The sequence below is a fragment of the Lactuca saligna genome, chromosome 6 (assembly GCF_052625555.1).
Source record: "Lactuca saligna cultivar CGN05327 chromosome 6, ASM5262555v1, whole genome shotgun sequence".
NCBI classification, from domain to species: domain Eukaryota; kingdom Viridiplantae; phylum Streptophyta; class Magnoliopsida; order Asterales; family Asteraceae; genus Lactuca; species Lactuca saligna.
In genome coordinates, this window is record NC_136422.1 from 4,083,561 (window position 1) to 4,101,593 (window position 18,033).

General features: G+C 30.7%; 1 long non-coding RNA gene across 1 annotated transcript; it reads left to right on the forward strand.

The window, feature by feature from the left end:
- Positions 1 to 11,798: 11,798 nt before the first annotated feature.
- Positions 11,799 to 14,032, forward strand: LOC145003349 (uncharacterized). Its single transcript, XR_013661928.1, has 3 exons — positions 11,799 to 12,418; positions 12,577 to 12,619; positions 13,824 to 14,032. It is a non-coding gene; the product is annotated as an uncharacterized LOC145003349 (long non-coding RNA).
- Positions 14,033 to 18,033: the final 4,001 nt, after the last annotated feature.

The following is an 18,033-nucleotide window of genomic DNA, read 5'->3' on the forward strand; positions in this document are numbered from 1 at the left end:
AACTGACCCCACCCTTCTTGCTCATTCTTAGAGACAAAACCTCTCTTGAAGCTTGGACTATTCTCTCCAACAACCTTGCAAAACCAAGACTACCATTGAATAAATGAACATCATCAAAATTTTCATTTATAAACTCACTAAAATGGTTAAACCAATGGATTTTGAGGATTTCGTCGTCAAAGTACTATGTGGTCTAGATGACACTTATAAGCATATTATTGACCTTGTTAGGACCAAAGAAACTCCCACTTCCTTTTAAAACCCAATGAAACCTTATCCAACATGAACTTATTATCAAACATACCTCTAACCATTTCAAAATGTTGTATTTGCTCAAATCTACTTTTCAATTGTGTAAGGGCCACATCCACTAGAACAATAAAATAATTCGTTTTAAAAATTTCTTTAGAAGATTGTTGTTCTCTTTCAGTATTTGGAATTTCATCAAATTGTGTTTTTCTATGAGCAATATGTTTAATAGATTTTCTTTAGAAGATTGTTGTTCTCTTTCAGTATTTGGAATTTCATCAAATTGTGTTTTTCTATGAGCAATATGTTTAATAGAAAATTCAGGTTTAACTCAAACACTAAGTGTTATTTCTTTAGCTTCATTAATAGCATAGTCAAACCCATTTTCCCTATAATTTTCAAAATAATTAACTAACCCTGCTAAATTTTTTACCACAACATCAAGAATCATATCTTTGGTTTGTAACTTTTTACTTACCAAATTAATTCTAAATAAAATATCATGCCATATTCCAAAACTTAAATTAAAGTCAAAACTAGAAAATTCACCATTTATTAATGATTCAGCATCTCTACAAACTTTTCAATCATCACTCACTTTAGCTAATTCTTTTAAAGCTTTTTTAATTTGAAAAAAGTTGTGTTTTTATTGCCTTAACACTTTCAATGCGACTTTCCCAACGTGTTGCAAACAATGATTTAAGTGTTAATTCATCTACATACTTAAGTAAAACACTCTATCTTTGTGTAGAACTAGAAAAACATTATATATTGTTTAACAAGTACCAAAAAAAGTTTTTGCTTTATGACAAGAATTTGCAATATCACACAAAACAAAATTAAGACTATGACATCCACAAGGCATATAAAAAGCTCTTGAATTTATATCAAGCAATCTTTTTTGAACACCTTGATATTTGCCTTTCATATTTGCTCCATTATCATACCCTTGTCCGTGGATACAACTTAAATCCAAGTCAAGAGATTTCAAAGCATCTTGTAAAACATTAAAAAGTCCTAAACCAGATGTATCTTCTACAACTAAGAATTCTAGAAAAAAAATCTTCTACTTTTATTGGAACACTCACAACATCGACACATCTTATAATCAAAGTCATTTGCTCTTGGTGACTTGCATCCGGAGTGCAATCAAGGATTATAGAAAAATATTTTGCATTTTTATTTTTTTTAATAATTGCACTTTTTACTTCGGATGCCAACATTTCAATTAATTTGTTTTGAATTTTATGACTAAGATAATGATTATGACTTTTTTTTATCTTGAGTAAGTCGAAAATGTTGTTTTATTACCGGATCAAATTCAGCAATCATTTGAACTATACGTTAAATGTTACTATTAGAATCCTCATATATTTTTTCATTTAGGCCACGAAAAGCCAAGTTATTTTCAACTAAACATTTTACAACTGCAATTATTCTTACTAAAACTTTTTTCCAATGTTCAGTATCTTTTTTAATCATTGCTTGCAACTCTTTATCAATTGTTTCATTTTTATTTAACCTAATTCGTGTTTCAGTCCAAGTTTTTAGATTAACAAAAAACCTTATCAAGTTCTTTTGAATACACCAACCATTTTTTATCACAAGTATCACCATTTCTTAATTTACGAATATAAAATTCACAAGAAAAATGTCTACCGAGTGCATCTTTTGGAAATTTTTTGTTAGTTGCAATTTCTCTAATAGGCTAATTTTCTATAAACAAATCTTTCATTTTAAAATCTAACTCATCTCACACGCTTGGATCAAAAATATTAAAATCACTTGGTTTTTCAACAAAATCATTTTCAAAATTATTAGAATTATCAACCTGCTCGTTGGAATTATTAACATAGTCATTAGAATTATCAACAGGGTCATCATTAGAATTGTTTTTGTTATCATTTTCAACAACATTTTCATTTCTAGGAAAATAATTATATAATGACCTATGCATTTTTTTAGCAATTTCTTGCTCTCTATTTTTTTTCGTTTTCTATTTTGAGCACCCGACGATTGTTTACATGGAAACCTACTTAAACAAATCAGTTTAACAAATAAAAATATAACAATGAAAGATACGACCTGATGGAGAAGATTGTGAGGTTGTTGAGATAGTGTTAGTAAGGATGAATTCTGAAAACTGAAATCAACAAAAAAAACTTACTCTAACAGAGATCAGGAATCAAAACAAGAATTGTTTAATTATATAGAAATTACTTTCGTTTGGACACTAAGGCATCAAATTTGCTTCCAAATACTTTCCTGTCTTAAAAAAAATCACTACTTTATGCTTGTATACTTCACAATCATAATATCAAAGTAATCACTTATAAAATTTAGATAATTTAAATAGCTAATATACCTTATAATTTCGGAAATCAAAACTTGATAAGTGATAAATCATAGCCAAGAGGGCAAGAGACCAGAAAATCTGTGAATAAATCAACAAATGGATTACAATAAACATTAATGTCTTCAAGAAATCTCAATATCTTTACAGTAAATCAACAAGCCAGAAACTCAAACAAAACTAACCTCATTCAGAAAATTGTTGTCGATTATATGATTTCACTGAAAAGCGTTTCTTTATCACAAGTATCAATCAATGATTGGTGTAGATGTTCAAATTAGGGGCGACTTTGAATCAGAATCATCCAACAAACAGCAAGATGCCAAAATCGATTTGAGGGTTTGCGGATTCGGTGGACTTAATCGATAATGGAGAGAATAGAAGTGGAAGGGGAAGAAATGAGAATCGGTAATGCCTAACGAATTACAGTTTGCAAGTCGATTGGGGGACTGGTCGTGATTACGTGATTCAATGACCGATTAATAGCGATTATCCTCATTCCAATCTACACCTTTGATATCGATTACCAAAAAAAACTCCGGTGATTCCTTTAATTGTGGCGTGAAAAATGTGTGGATTGATATCTTTCTCCCGCGTTCAATCTCACCTGGTGTCACACCCCAATACCTGAACGGTGGAATCGTTCGGGGGTGGAGGACGTCATGTATAGTATCACAACAATGCAAAGTAGTAAACAAGCAACAACATCATCCATTGAATTAATAATATAATATCATACAAGTGTGTTCTGTCAAGTTATATAGACACCAAAAAGTACATCAAAATAAAAGAGGAGTCTTGAACAAGCTCTATCTTCTCAAAAACCTGGCACCGGTACCTATCTACTGGTGACCTGAGAATACAATTATTTTGAAAGCGAGTATCAACTTTAAAGTTGGTGAGATCATAAGTATATTAGTATCTGAGTTTGTATGAAAGCATTTGTACGATGTAATGTATAATTTTTGTAAAGTTTGTATTTGTTTGAACACTACTAGAAAACCCTATGTTTCCTACTAAAAGTAACCTTCTACCAAGGCATCTAGTAACTGTGTGTGTCTCTTGTAAGAGTGTGTATTTTCCTAAATCCGACTATCATTAACCAAAAATATAGTTTTTACATTACCGTGCATCATGTGAATGTTCACGAAGTGAATGTAATGGGAGAAATATTATAGTACTGTAGTATTGTATTAAGTAACTACTGCTGTACTAACTACCTTAAACCAATTGTTATTTAAAGTACCATGTGATCGGCCTGTACCCTGCTATCGACTCAATAGTAAAACAACGATGTAAGACGTCGTAAGAATGACATTTGGCACCCGTAGACTTGCAAGTCCCACTGTAGCGAACAACAAGGTATAGGATAGTGAATCCAGTATAGATGTATACACAAACTCATACGCTCCCCAATTAAGGAGATTCTGGATACAAAAACGGTCATGGCAGGTAGTGCCATGCCCCGTTTAGTGGCTCACAAAACTGCATGAATGTATATGTAATATATGTGCTAGCTGTAATGTGTGTTCTTTCTCTGTCTAGCCTGTATTATAATGGACTATGTGTACTAGATGTATTGTGTGTTCTCTCTCTATCTAGCATGTATAGTAATGCACTGTGTGTTCTCTCTCTATCTAGCATGTAGTGATTCATGTATGAACTGACTCATTGTATGATTCTTTGTTCTAGTAATAGCATTAGTATCTTCCTATACTACGCCTATCGTAGTTTACTAGTAATATCACTTGTATGTAATGATCATGAATGTATACCCTTGCTACTCAAGAGTATTGAATTGGTTGATGGAACTTTTATGTCTATATATATATATATATATATATATATATATATATATATATATATATATATATATATATATATATATATATACATAATATATAACTAATATTTAGACGACCTTCAGACGGATACCCGATGCCCTAAAGCCACATCCAAACAAGGAAAATGAGATAAAGCGAGCTAGCCGTCCTAAATCCTTTAAACATTACTTATATAACTATACATACAAAGGCATGCATTTGACAATATAAAAGTATGAAAAGAGTTTAAGTAAAAGTATTTAACAACAGAAGAGTTTGTAAAATAGTTTGAAGCAAAACAGTTTGATAACACAGTTTGAAAAGTAAGAAAACCACTTGTTGTTAGCTATTAATCACATGTGATTGATATAATAACTATAAGTATTCAACTTGTATTCCCCCCCCCCCCCCCCATAAAAGCATTTAAAAACATTAAAACGTCAATTTAAGGGGTATAAACTCACCTGTAGTGAGTGATTTGGATGAACTGAAGATATAGGATTGTTAGGTGTCAAGTGAAGACTTGTACACACACAATGATCCTAGTTAACATATAAATACACATATATGTATCCAATTAGGCTTTAAAAAACTAATTTACGAAGTTAAAATATCCTAAGACAAGTTAAACACTTTATATAAGTGTTATAAGTCCCAAGGATTGTATATAAGTGTTGTAGGACAAAGCTATTAGGTTTAGGGTTCAAAAGAACCCCTTTCTTGAGTTTACGGTTTTGTGACCTCAACTCAATGAGTTTACGGTCGTAAACCCATGAGTTTACGGCCGTAAGCTCATACTCCTTAGACCATTTGTTGATTTGAAGGTTTATAAGTCCCTGGGAGCATTTCTACTTGATGTATAAGCCTAAGGAAGAAGTTAGGGCACCATTTCCCTCCTTTGAGGAGTTTACGGCCCTAAGACCATTTTCGTTTGGGTTTACGGTCGTAAACCCTCATGGATCATGGTATTTTGATGTTTTCAAGTCCTATACACATTAAGGAATGAGTCTAGACTAGTTTCCCAAAGGAAGGAAGGGACTAAGGTCACTTTGGCCCCTTAAGAAGGGTTTACGGTTCAAGGAGTTATTGGACCGAAAACACCTTTGATCTTGGTGTTTCTTTGTGTTTTCTTGATGTATGGAAGTATAATAAGCTCTATGATACTCTGGGATAGAAGTACTTACAATATAGAAGCTTGAAATGAGCCAAAAGTCCAAGAACACTAGTGTGTGTTCTTGGTGAAACTTGAAGAATCAACCTTTTGGAACATTTTCACGGATGGATGTGTGTTAAAACACTAGATTAGGTGATATACTAACTTGAAAGGGCTGGAAACACTTACTAGATTGAAGATCTTGAAGAAAACTTGGATGATACTTGAGAGAGTTTGAGGTTTGTTCTTGAAAAGGTGGAAAATGATATAAAAGACTAAGTGTCACTTATATACCCCCCCTTCCTTGGGGTTTACGGTCGTAAACACTATTGTTTAGGCCGTAAACTCCTATATTTTGATGTGTTGGACTTTATTGTTGCACAATAAAGTCTAGGGCATCATCGCTCCTGATATCTCCTAAACTGTTAATCCTAAAACACTCAAACTTATTCTAAAAAGTCTGAAAATTAACAGTAACTATTCTGACTTTTATTGAATGGAAATGTCGTACATTATAGAAATTTCGGGTTGTCACACCTGGTAGGGTAATGATCATATTTTGGCCTAAATAATTAGTATGTACCCATTGGACCTCTTCAAAGAACGATGCCCCTAGCCCAATGATGCCCTGGGCCATTGTCCTGCTGCCCCCCCCCCCCCTTGGGCCGGCTCTGTATATATATGATGATAGGTTGCGGAAGTGGGGGTGGCAGTGGCGGCGAGGGATGTGTCGGTGATGATGACAGACATTCTTATATGAATAAGTATATACTTATTCATATATAAATAAATATATGTGTATATGAATAACTATATGCATATATGAATAAGTATGTGTCTATTTTCAAGTAATTATTCATATATAAATAAGACGGTTAGTGATGGATGTGTTGGCAGTGGCATGGGTAGCTGTGTATATGGCAATAGTAGTTATAGTGGTTGTGGTTGTACTATCGATGGTGGTAAATGCGATAATATAGTTACATTTATATTCATATATGAATATATAACTATATTCATATATGAATAAGTATTTGTATGTTTTCAAATGATTATTCATATATGAATATGGTGGTTGGTAGCGGCGGCATGGGTAGCGGTGGTTGTGGCAGTGGTGGTTATGATGGCGGGGTTGGTTATGTGAGAATATACTTACATTTATATTCAAATATGAATATTACATTCCTCCGTCACGTTGGTACACAAAAGTTTTTATGACAATGAAAAATATGTGGGCTTGATTTATTCTCGATATCTCAATTACATAATTGTTCCAATATATATATATATATATATATATATATATATATATATATATATATATATATATATATATATATATATATATATATATAGCCTAATTGATGTTCGTCAAAAAGATGTTATGTAAGAGGAAGATAATAATGAAATTTTGAAAATCTTGAAAGTAAATCAAATTAAGGATTGAAGTTGAAGAACATTATAATAAATATATCAAACAAAACAACGTATTATGGTAAGTTTGGGTACCTAAGCTTATATATCCTTAAGGGTATATTCACTATTCTCATATATATATATATATATATATATATATATATATATATATATATATATATATATATATATATATATATATATATATTTCAAATGTTGTTATTAATCGTGGATCATGATAATTTCATGGCTTGTAAATTATTGAGTGATGAAACTACGTCCTTTTATATATATGACTTCGTTTCTGGAGTTTTAATAATTTATACATAGTGAAGGTTGTATATTGAAAACTAATAAGTTTTTCTTTTTAAAAGGCAAAGAATAGTGATTAGGGAATTTCAAGTGTTTTGCATACCTCAACTTAACTGCAGGTCACAATTGAAATTGCTTAAATATCAAAGGGGTCAAACTGATTTTTAAGATTGTATAAATATTTAAAAAGGGGTTTCAGTCTCAACAGCAACGTGACGCGCCTTTTGGTTGGGCGACTTGCTATTTCTTATTATTTCTTTTCACACGCGCTGTTGTCCCTACAAACCGACCAATCAGTTTCGAAGGAGACAGTTCTCCCATATTAAAAAAGTAATTTTCAAAATAGGGTCGATCTATATACATCTCCAAATTACTTGTATGATTTAAGAGAAATTTTGCTTACACTTTTTTTTCTATTTCATACCATACATATTATAGTTTTGTATTGTTATTTCATTTCTTTTATCCTATAAAATAGATGGATGTCATAGCAAACTCAACCGCCGAGCTAGACTTAAAGTAAAATGGGTATCCCAACCTTTTTTTCGAAGTATCACTGTAACGGTTGAGCATTCGCCGGATCGGATCAGCTTTGACGTAAAACCGAACCCAAAACGACAGCCTCGTTTTGGAAACTTTTAAAACCGAACCGAACACAACATTAGCGGTTCGGTGTTTCGGTATTCAGTTTATACTTGTGTATATATACAATACATAAAACAAATTTTTTCTAAAAAAATTATACAACCGAAAGTTTTTTGAAGGGTATCCCGGGATACCCCTTGGATCCGCCCCTGAGCACACCTTATCATAACCACCATAATATACATTTTTATGCATAAAGTACCACTTTTGAGAGTTATACATTTTTATGCATAAAGTACCACTTTTGAGGATTACCACACTGGAGCATAGGGGGTCAGTATAGTGTTTACCACACATCGCAGTGTGACATCACATATCGCAGTGTGCGGTATCATGTGCATCGAGGGTCCTTATTGTTCTACTCATGTGAAATTATGAGAAGTGGATTAAAATCTTATTAATTTTATTAAATATAAACATATCAATATTTGATATTGATAGGAAGAAAATATAAAAAAATATTTAATTTCTAGTGATTTAATTGGGCAAAATTCTATCTACCTCCACCTATAATCTATACTTCTTAATAACCTATTATATTTAATATAATATATTAATTATTTTTTGATTATGAGAAAAAATAATATAATACAGACAAAAAGATTGATTAATAACGTTATTAGTCAATCATTTATTTTTTTCGATACACTCCATCGTATCAACACAATGAATGATTAGTAACATTCATTGTGGATATAAACACATACATATAAACATATTTAACAAGTTTGAGGTTAAATCATATTAGTATCATATTATTATTTGTAACATTGTTATTTGAATCGGATTTTTCTTTTGATATCACATCAGACGATTACTTTATCAAACATTAATAAGTTTTTACATGTTTACCATTTCTAGTTAAAGTTTATTTTCAATTTATATTTTTTTTAATTTTGAATATTACTTCAATCTTTATTATTTCAATTATATATATATATATATATATATATATATATATATATATATATATATATATATATATGAGTATAAACAAATGTATTATCGTGTTTTTTGTAACTACATAACTACATTAGGCAAAACTAATAATTTCTAAATAAATCTACAAAAAATAACTTATTAAAAAAAGTTAAGTTTTTTTAAAACATAAAAATACATCCTAATAATGTATATAAGCATCTTTCTAATAAAATTAAAACATGACTCTTTACAATCAAATTAAGAGATAATACAAAACATTTTTGTTGCATCATTGTTAGAACTCCTTCTGTAAAGGCTGGAAAAAAAATTAGTTATACCTGTTATCAGCTTCTAGTTATTTTTTTCGAATACGTCTAATATCTCAATTTTATTTTGTATAATTACATAATAAATTTTATTTTGTTATAATTAGATAATCGATTTTATTTTGTATAACATGTCAACTTTATTATAGAAATTGTCATTGTAACATTTAAAAAATAAGACCCAAAAAATTATTTTTCTTTTAAATAAAACAATATCCCAAACATCATTGTAAATCCAAAGTGGAACAAAATATTTCAATATGTCATCAATAATTAGAGTAACCATAAAAATATGGTATCATGTCGTGTGTGCACTACAATCACCCAAGCTCTTCCCTTTTGAACTAGAAGTACCTGAAACATAAATTGAAAACCTTAAGCAGGAAGCTTAGTGAGTTTCCCCTAAATACCACATACCATAAATATTATACATATAACGGGGCCCCACCCTAACTCACATAACGGGCCCCGTCCAATGGATATAACGGGCCCCACCCACTAAGTATAGCAGGCCCCGACCAACATGCAAATCATACAAGCACTACACAATAGTAATATACTGAATAACCATTGGGCCCCGCCCCAGTAAGCATACAAGCACATACACATACAAGAGTCACACAGACATTTATTATCCTAACAAAACAAACCATAGGCCGACATTTATGCCTTCGACCTGCTAAACATGGTGAACAAACTCACCTCGAATCGTTAAATGATAGTTAAATAGGTCCCGACTCCGAATATCAGCTCTACTCATCACCTATTCATCAAATAGTGACCAATCCTCAGATACAACTCAAAATATCTAAAATGCCCCTTATGTATACTTAGATGAAGTCAAAATTCAAAAGCCAAAGTCAACAGTCCATGTTGACTCCAACACACCGTGGTGTCCCTTAGCTACGCCGTGTCCCGCCAACATCCAAATAGTCAGGAAAATCCCGAACAACACGGCATCTTAACTTAGAAACACGTCGTGGTTGCCTGAGTTCCAACAACTTAATATGTAAAGCTGATTTCTTCAATTCTAAGAGCTCCAAAGCTCAGTTCTAGTCCAAAACAATAAGCACTTAATCCTTAAAGTCTGAAGTCCATCCATTCCAGAAGTGGTTCTAACACCTAAACCGACCCAAAGGTTGGTGCTTTATAAACATACATGCCCAATACATGTCTTGCACCCATATTAGGTCAAAATGAGGATTTCTGACCTAATCTCTATGCTTGACATCAACACTTGATTATAGTCTAAATCCAAGACACTACTAGATCACTTTGACCTGGAGTTCCATAAAGTTGCAAACTTTATGAAGTCTAACCATCCCAACAATCAAGAACAAGAGGCTAATGGGACAAAACTCAAAATCTAACAATTTGGTAAGATAAAAATTGAGTCTTGGACACTTATAAATGTCCAAAAAGTGCCAAGATGAAGAATAGGGACTTGCTTGCTTGATCTTTGCTTCCTTCCTCCTTCTTCTTCTTTCTCTAGCTTCAAAGAGTACCAAACTAGCTCAAAAAATGGTAGAAGGTGATTAGGGTTTGCAAGGAACGATTAGAGGGAATGGAGGTTGATGTGAGGGAGGCTATGAGGGGTTAAGGATCTTTAAATAGGGATCAACCTCTTAAACTTTAAGATTTTCTCCATCAACTGCCACCACACCGTGGTAGGTCGTTAAACCCCCGCGGCCAAAAGCTAATCCCCACGCCGTGGTAAGGCTTCACCACACCGTGACCTACAAAAGAAAAACTATTATATAAAATTGAAAGTAATTTCATACCTAGAATTGAGTGTTACGGTCATATAATATTTTAATTTAAAATTTCTTTTAGGTTTATTGACATTAACGATACCAATATTGTTGTACCAAACCTAACGAACATAAATGGAAGTTTGTTCATATTTGTTTGTTTAATTTTAAATGAAAAAATAAACAAACATAAAAACAGTTAAAAATGATAAATGAAAACTTTAATTTTGGTTATTGTAGATGTATTTAGTAAAAAATAGTTGTAACTGTATTTTTTAATATGTTTTTTGTTTGACGTTAATAATTATAAAAGATAAAATATTAGGTCCAGTCAAGATGACTAATATCATATTTTTTTTATTAATTGCCTATACAGTTACTAATAAGTTAGATAGCTAGATATAGTTGAGATAAAGTATTAGGTTCAGTCGAAATGACTAATATCAAAAATCAATACGAGCAACCATATAAAAGAAAGACAAAAACTATTAATACCAAATTAAGCAAAACATAAAAATAATAAAAATTTATGATAGTTTTGACAAATTTATTTTTTATTATAAAAACTTAATTTAAAAAACATAATATCAAGTAAAAATAAAATGTAAAAAAGATTATTAGATATAAAGTTATATAATTATAAATATTGATATAAAAATAATTAGTCTGAAAAATGAAAATAAAAGGTTTTAATTGTGTTCGGGCCAACCAAAGAAAAAAAAAGTTTGACATCCTTATCATTATCAATAGTTAAATATATTTATTATATTTTTTAATATTTTTTTATTTGATTTGGCAACTAGTGGTTTTAAGAAGGACCTACATCAATACTTCTTCAGTATTCGGAAACCGTTCGACATTGATTGCACCTCGCTACTCTTCAGTGTTGGATGCGGTGTCGTCACCGCCGTCGGGGGTTTACGATAGAAAGAAATCGGGAGATAAATGAAAGAGTTGCGGTGGATATTGGACAGATTTGGTGGCATCTGTCACCGTTCATAGGAGTTTCGTAACACTGAAGATGATGAACTCTCACCGCCTTTCCTCTCCAATCAAAAACAGAGCATTATCCCCCAACTGTCTCTCCTCTACCTTCTATTAGTCAGTTCCATCACATCTCCCTTCTTCCACAACTTGCTTCTGATTTTTTATTTTGGCAAGCCCATATCTCTTATAAGGTGATCAAAGATGATAATGGAAATGTCAAATTAGATTGCCCTACTATTGGTAAACAATTCGCCCCTGAGGAAATTTCTGCACAGATACCCACTTCAATTCATCTTCATTGATCTCTATTTATCGTTTAACTCAATGAAATTCATCTTTTCATTCAATGAATTGTTGAATTTAGATGTTGCGGAAGATCGTGGATGACACACCTAAGTTTTTGAGTGATAAAGTTACGAAAGCAGTGGTAACAGTGCCAACATATTTCAACGATTCCCAAAGAACTGATGGCCGGATTGCAGGTATTGAGGTTCTTCGCATTATTTCTTCAAATAGAAAGTAGTTTTGATATAATTTTGTGGTTAATATGCAAGAAAAGAGAATGCGGTTTCTTTGCCACTAAGAATTGAAATTGAGGATATGTTCGATCTTTTAATATATTCATTTGACCAACTTGCAGAAGAGTAATTATAACCCATCAATTGTTCAAGTTGCACTAATGAGTAAGTTTCTTCCCCTAATATCCATTTGATTAATTAACTATTTTGGTATGATACCATTAATTCCAGTGTAATTAGGGTTTAAGTCGTTTTCATGAAGTGCTTGAATTAGATGTAAAATTTTGTTGTTGTTTCATTTATTTTAGATAACTTTATAACAAATTTCTTGAAACGGCCAAAATTTGATGGATATGGATCGTTTTTACAAGCATATGCCTTCCATGTGTTCGGTCAAAGTTTTCTTTGAAGTTTAACTCATACAACTACTCATCTTGATTCATTGTATAGTTATGACTGAATATCATGTATCTTCATCTTAGATTCTATTACGTGTTGAGGATATACGAAATAGGTATAGAGAAAATCTGGATAACAAACAGGAATTGTGTAAAACACTTTTTTTGTTTGATATTTCGATCCTATATGCCTTGGGTATCACGAAATCCAAACTGGGATAATTCATATTGTAGCAATTCAGATTTTAGACATGAAATCTGAATCAACTTTAAGAAGATGAAGAGAGAGCGTTTTTCCGTTTTTCTGTGTTTCAAAAGGAGCTGTTTTCCCTGATTTATCCAACAATAGATAAATCAAAACAATTGTCATCTTTCGAAAATTACAAATCAGACTTTGTACTGTTCTTAAACTATTGCATAGTAGATTAGGATTCAATACTAACAATCTTTCATCTTTTATCATAGATTTTTTAAGATTTCATTTTAACAAAAAAAGAAATTATAAATTATTTTTTATATCTTTGTTTTATGTATGTTATTTTAATATTTTTTTTTTTTGTTTTTTTAACTGTTTATAATAGTTACAAATTTTATGTAAATTATGTGTCGCCATACTAATATATATTAAAGAAACATCAAGTAGAAATGTCTTGATTACAAATCTCATTTACATACATTATTCTATGCATGATTTTTTAAAGATATCCTTTTTTATAGATTAGGTTTTTGTTACAAAAATCATTCTATATTCGTTTTCATACATAATAAACGGAAAATAAACATAGGATTTTTGATGTAATGCCCAAGGATACAAACCTTATTTTTATTTAAATAGGTTGGTGGTTATTTGAACCTAGACGAATCCATCTAATTAAATATATATTTATTTAATTTGATATATTAAAAATATCAATACAACATGCTAATTTCAATTTGAATCGGTGGGTTATACATTTGTTTTTTCACTGCAGCCTTCATATTTAATAGGAGACCGGGATGACTCCAATGTGGACCCAACCCGTGCCCCTTGATCCAGTATACCCCCAAGCGCCACGTCTAGTATTTTTATTTTTTAATGACTTAAATATGTACGATCTTATTCTTATGTGTCTTAGTTAGTGCTCTGTGCTTATGCGTGCAGATAAGTTAATCAACGCTTTTACTTTCGGAAAAAGTTTAATGTACCAAAAAGAATGCTACTAATATTATATGGTAATTAATAATGAGAAAATTTTATATACTTTTTTCTGATTAAAAACCTTACCCAACACATTATTACTGCTAATTTTAAGACTCCAATAAATGAAAATTACTGCGTTACTTTTGGGTTGGAAATAACAGTTTAGTTTGTCTAGCTATTGCTTCGCTCCCTATACTAATAAAAAAGGGAAAATGATACATAGGCCGTATGAAGTTTCTAGGATTGACTCTTTTAGTTACTTAAGTTTTTTTGTGGTTTTATGAGAGAACGAACTTGTGGGCAACCTGTTCTTTTAGTCTCATTTACTTGTTTTAGCCGGTTTAAAAGATACGTAGACAAAACTTAGGGTCCACCTCACACACACACCAGAAAAAACTCACCAACAACTAAAGTTGTTGCCTTCTTCAACCCATCCTCTCGTCTTCCTTCTATTTGATGGCAGACTGATCCAATCACCACCAAACCACCGTTATGGCCAGTTGAAGCAAGCCTCCGACCGCAAACAGGACCATCGACATTGTTCACTGGAGAAGAAAAAACGGCGAGAATCACCATTTTCCCTCCTATTTTCATCCCTTTTCGACCTTCAAGCAGCTTCCAATCATTTTTCCTTACTCCTTCATCAATCTTAGGTAACCCCTTTTCTTTTCTGTTTAGAACTCATTCAAAAATCTCCAAGAACAGCCAACACCTGCCATGGTGGCCGGTGACATGAATAGTTTCGACCGTATACTCCCGGTGATGGGTTCGATCCTAAACAAATATATGTAGTTCCTCATTGGCAGTACTCTCTTCTGATCATCACTTATTAGAGCCAAGAACAGCAGAAGTGATGTGTGTTGAATATCATCGGTGATGATGGGTACCACCCACCACAGCAGCGGCAACAAGTGGTGGTAGCACAACAGCTTCGCTGCTTCCGCCTTCCCAATCCAGCTTTGATCGAATAGGAAAGAAGGTGCACATATCAGGGTTGTTTGGAGTGGGGCTGCGGTGGTTCTATGGCAAATGGTAGTGGTTTCTAGTGAGGAAGAAGGTGGTGGCAATGGTGGGGGAGAGAGAGAGAGAGAGAGGGGGGGAGAGAGAGAGAGAGAGAGAGAGAGAGATGTCGTGGGACCGTTTAGTTTTTTAATTAATTAAAATATAAAAATAAATGAAGTGGCATAAGGGGGTAACCGGGTTACCCCTTCGTTTTCTCAAAAAGGACCTATTGAAACCGAAAAATGTAAATTTGTTCCCTTAAAAAGCCATTTAAAAAGTTAAATTACCAAAAAAGTAAACCCTAGAAACTTCATAAGGCGTAGTTGTCATTTTCCCAATAAAATATAGTTTTTTTTTTGTCATGTGTCACCATATTAGACATTGTAATTAATATCAGATCACTTGTCAATCTATTGATTCTTCATTTCAAATTTCAAATTTTAAAATTCTCATTTTAATTACATTAAATTAATAACATCAAAATAAAAAAAATAAAATAAAATTTATACAAATTTTAAGATGATATAATTTTATGTATTTATTTGAATCAATGTTTATAAATTTATATATAATTCAAAAATATCTCTTAATTAATAAGTTATTTAAAAGAATTAATTAATAGTTTTGAGTTTTTACTTACAAAGTTAAATAAATTTTATAACCATGGTTCTCACAAGTTATAAACTAGTAAATGGTTATAAACTAGTAAAATATAAAATAGTAAAGTTATAGAGACGAGTAATTAATAGATTCCAAAAAAAGTGAATTTTAATTAAAATATTCCTAAATATACCAGTTGAGTCGAAAAATTATTAGTTAAAGCTATTTAAATATGAAATCAAAATAAAAACCGAAAAAAAATGGTAAATAAATTAAAAGAATATATATATATATATATATATATATATATATATATATATATATATATATATATATATATGTTTATGTGTGTTTCTTATATTTATTGTGTGCTACAATACATCAAAAGAAATTTAATAAAATTAAATAATTAATTAAACAAAGATAGATATTAAATTATTTTCATAATTGTATGTATATTAAATGATATCCATAATTATAATTTTTTATTTATGGAAACTAGTTAAATTCGTTATTAATATCAACAATAATATTCCTCCAAAATGAATTTGCATCTAGGTTTTCATGTATGGGTTCGTGTTTTGTTTATGGACTCACTCACTAAAAATACAACAAAGTTGTATGGAATATGAAGAAGGAGATATGTTTTAATATACTCTCATTCTTCTAGAATAAACTTTCATTCTGCTAGAATACACTTTCATTCTCCATGTTCCAAACAACTTTGTTGTATTTTGAGTGAGTGGATCGGTAAACAAAATACGAACCCATACATGAAAACCTAGATGCGAATTCATTCTGAAAGAACATTATTGTTGATATTAATAACGAAGTTAATTAGTTTCATAAATAAAAAATTTATAATTATGAATATCATTTAATATACATATAATTATGGAAATCATTTAATATATATCATTATTTGATTAATTTATAATTTAATTTTATAAAATTCTTATTGGTACATTATAACGCACAGTAGATGTGAGAAAACATTTGAATCTAACTCTCTCTCTCTCTCTCTCTATATATATATATATATATATATATATATATATATATATATATATATATATATATATATATATATATATATATATGAGTAAATTACACGAATGGTCCCTATGTAGGTTTGGTCTCTAACTTATTTTTTTAACTCGAAATGTCTTTACATTTTGTTTTTGTTGAATGTTTGGTCCCTAACTTATGTAAAAAGACTATTTTACTCTTGATTTTTTTTAATTTATTTAAATAATGTGGGACAGGTAAGGTAATGTAAAGTGAGGTGGAAGTGGAAGTGGAATTGAGTGTGTATTTATTTAAATAAATTAAAAAATAAATGACAAAATAATCTTTTTAGGTAAAACAGAAACTAAATGCATTATAAAAAAGAACCTTCCAAATTAAAAAATTAATTATGAATCCAACGTACACATTACTCAAACCATAGAGACTATTTCTGTAATTTACTCTTTAAAATACCCAAACTAGTTAACAAAATCTTTCAAATGACAAGTGCAAATTTAATTTTGATACCGATTTTCAAAAAAATATGCATATCGACTATTTAATTTAATCAGTTAACTGAATCCAGGCTTCAGATATATTAAAAAAAATATATTATTTCAACTTTTCATCTACCTTTATTTTTCAAAAAGAAACGTTTAGGCAAAATGTGTTTTCTATTTTTTGATAAACGGATATTGCAACTCTTTTGGTATTTGTATAGAAAACAGTATAAACGAATAAACAATCCTAGCTATTCTTACCATCAGAACCTAAGAGTATTAATTAATCATATGATGCATATAATTCATTTTTCTTTCCACAGAACTTGACTTGAACTTTAAACCAACCTCGTCTTTATAGAAGAAAAATAAAACAGAAACAAAGAACGTCAAGTTTGATTTCAATGAGATTCAAGACTTGGTTACATATGTTATCGGTTTGTTTTAAATTTCATTTTAGTTTGTTTCACCCAAAACGTGTAAACGCCTAAACCATGGAAAATATGAAAACGTACCTTAAATATATAATTTGTTTCGAAATTTATTTCACCCTGATAATTTATAAAAAATCATGCTGAGATTGTAAAATCCAATGCTTAAAAGTTAAAACCTGGGAGCTTATAAGCTTTGAGATCCTATATCAATTTCTACACACTATACATATGGAGAGTCTTTACTCTTTAACTAAGTTCTCCATATTTATAAATATAGAAGTTTACAATTGAACACGACATATTTTTTTCACTAAAGGTTATAATTACGAACTAAACCCTAGTTTAGATAACGTCATTCTTGAAATTAAAAAGAAACTCCTATTTGGAGAAATAATATGCATGCAAAGTTCACCATACAACATCAAACTTTTATACATATTCGTTTTTTTTTTTTTTT